A 3,017-nucleotide genomic window follows, 5' to 3' on the forward strand; every position below is an offset into this window, starting at 1 on the left:
AAAGTACATATTCCTCGTACACTTGGAACTGATATTTCCGATACAAATAGCAGGTTTTCTCGATTCTAGCCTTAGAAAAATTAATTTTTGAAGGTAATGAGGCAAAATTTAAAGTGTTGTGTGAGTGGTTGAGTTGGAACCGATTCCTGATAAATCAGGCTGCTTCCTTGACGCATGGCCATCATCTTCTTATTTCTAAATTTTGATTGAAATTTTAAATGACCGTGTAATAAGCGTGATGTTTCTGAAGTCGCATTGATCAGTCAGACATGTGTTATCACGATTCATCCACATGACTTTTGTTTAATAACTTCTTTTTCGAATGTTTTCGGTCTCATACTATTTAACTATGCTTTCCACGTCACGAATGAACAGTTCCAATTGTTATTTTAAACTGAAAAGCTGGAAATAACGACGGCAGATAGATTAAGAAGCTTTACCGAAAATGCAAGCTATCTGAATGGTCTTAATCAGTGAACGATATGTTTCTGACTTAAAAGAAACTTGATTTTCGATTCTCTTCTTTTTCCATTTCGAGGAAGAAATCCTTTCTATAAATCATTCCATTATGATTTCCGTTCCGTTCTTGGTTACTAACCAAATGAACTTTAGCTCGACAATTAGAAAAAATAGAAAGTTCCCTTCAGTGACTGTCTTTTATAATCATACAATTTAGTATTGTATCGAAACTAGAAATCACGCGAACCACTTCCACTGTTGCTAGTTTCTTCTTCCATATTTTTAAATTTTAACATACAACACAGATTTAACACATAAAAGTTCTCTTATTCTTCTTTATTTTTACCTAGCTAAACGTGATTCATATTTTAAGGGAGTGCAGGTATCATATTTCATAACGTGCTCAAAAAATGTGTTCACTGACACAATCGACAAACTCAGAAAAATATTGGTATCAAGAGGAACACCTAAACAGTTTATATTTGTTCATGTTACTTCTATAAAGTGAGGCTTGTTTTTTAGAAAATCGGCCTTCGTAGAATAAAACATACTATTTTTTCCCTGATTGTGTCATAAAGGATATCACGTAAAATTATACTACATTTCTAGCACACATCTTTTCTTACGTTGTAGAGAGATCGCAGTTATTATATTTTTATAGTAAAACATGTAATAATAAAAGTTATGTTGTTCATCCCATAAATAGACAAGTTTTCGCTTTTAACATTTTCCTTCAAATGAAATCATATGTTAATGGTCCATTTTGAACCTAAAATACAAGTACCGGAAAATTTCTTGACAACGTGAGTCACGTTAACGTACGAATGAAAAGAGGCAAAATATCAGTGATTCTGTCAGGAGTGGGATTCGAACCCACGCCCGGAAGACCGGACTGCGACCTGAACGCAGCGCCTTAGACCGCTCGGCCATTCTGACGTATGTTTTATTTAAATTTTCATTTTTTCGAATGGTGTCGCCTTTTAAAGTTAAGAACATGTTATCCATCTCTTTCTGCATCTTTGGCTCTTTAATATTTTTTATTTTTCCGATCTCATCGCTCTGTCCATAAACTACACAGCTAGCATTTAAACCACACATGACGAGAGACTAAAAAACAATAAGACCCTCAACAGATAGAAACTCAAAGTATCGAATAAACAGATAGCTTAAGTTACTTTACCGTAAATGAAAATGAAAGAATCGACTTAGTCAATTGATGATCGTAATTTTCAAGAAATGCGAATGAAAACTTCCTAACAAAGCGTTCATATATTTTTCGATTTCGCGACGTTTATATGATGCAAATATAATATTTTATAATAATTTTCTGATGTTTATACTCCACAATAACCGAAAACAAAATTATTATCTTTTATTAATCTAGCAAGAACAATATAAGATCTTTCATCTCTTTAACAGTTCTTTAAATCAAACTAAAAGTTGTTTAGGAAAGTTATACTTTTCACGGTGTCTTTGGTAAAAATTTATCCGATTTACTTAGGTTTACTAACTCAATTAACCTGTCTAAAACGTCAAAGGTATGAATGTATAATACGGTTGCGAACTGGACATTTTCTGAGATAATTTTCAAAAGGTGCTTTCATATGTTTAAACGAATAGTTTAAACATGTACGATCTTACTGAAAGTGACTTATTTTTACCATATTTCTCATAAAACCTTTACTGTGCTGCATAATCTTCGTTAAATGCATATTGCTACATAAACTTTCTATTATTCTTCATATTTTCGCTAGATAAAAAAGGTGTTTATTCACCTAAACAACACAAATGTATATGCTAAGAGAACACCAAGACAGACAGGTTATAATTGCTGTTCTCGTTACATATGAGAAATGAGATCTATTGTTAAACTTCGTTTGTGAGAAAACTTCGCAGAATATTATGAGGAAATAGCTTTTTTTAATCATTGATTTTCTCCAAAATGAAAAGCTTCTAAAATTATGTGATATATCTTACACAGCTTCTTTAGGCACGATCTGAGAAGTACCAAATTTCGTTTGCATATACATATATAGCGAGATCTCATTTTAAACCACTTGTCGAATGTACGGCATCAAAGAAACGCAATCGTTTCTTCGCAGGCCGTTTTAAAACTTCCAAAGTACATATTCCTCGTACACTTGATACTGATATTTCCGATACAAATAGCAGGTTTTCTCGTTTCTAGTTTTAGAAAAATTAATTTTTGAAGATAATGAGGCAAAATTTAAAGTGTTGTGTGAGTGGTTGAGTTGGAACCAATTCCTGATAAATCAGACTGATTCGTTGACGCATGGCTATCATCTTGTTATTTCTAAATTTTGATTTAAATTTTAAATGTTCGTGCAATAAGCGTGATGTTTGTGAAGTCGCGTTTTTCAGTCAGACATGTGTTATCACGATTCATCCACATGACTTTCGTTTAAAAAAATTTTTTTTCCAATGTTTTCTGTCTCACACTACTCAACTCTGCTTTCCCGTCACGAATGAAAAGTTCCAATTGATATTTTAAAGTGAAAAATTTGAAAATAGCGGCAGATAGATTAAGAAGCTTTACC

General features: G+C 32.5%; 1 non-coding gene across 1 annotated transcript; it reads right to left on the reverse strand.

Annotated features, from left to right (window-relative positions):
- Nucleotides 1–1,311: 1,311 nt before the first annotated feature.
- Nucleotides 1,312–1,395, reverse strand: TRNAL-CAG (transfer RNA leucine (anticodon CAG)). Its single transcript has one exon. It is a non-coding gene; the product is annotated as a tRNA-Leu (tRNA).
- Between the last annotated feature and the right edge of the window lie 1,622 nt (nt 1,396–3,017).

Source organism: Tachypleus tridentatus, chromosome 4 (assembly GCF_004210375.1).
Source record: "Tachypleus tridentatus isolate NWPU-2018 chromosome 4, ASM421037v1, whole genome shotgun sequence".
Lineage (NCBI taxonomy): Eukaryota > Metazoa > Arthropoda > Merostomata > Xiphosura > Limulidae > Tachypleus > Tachypleus tridentatus.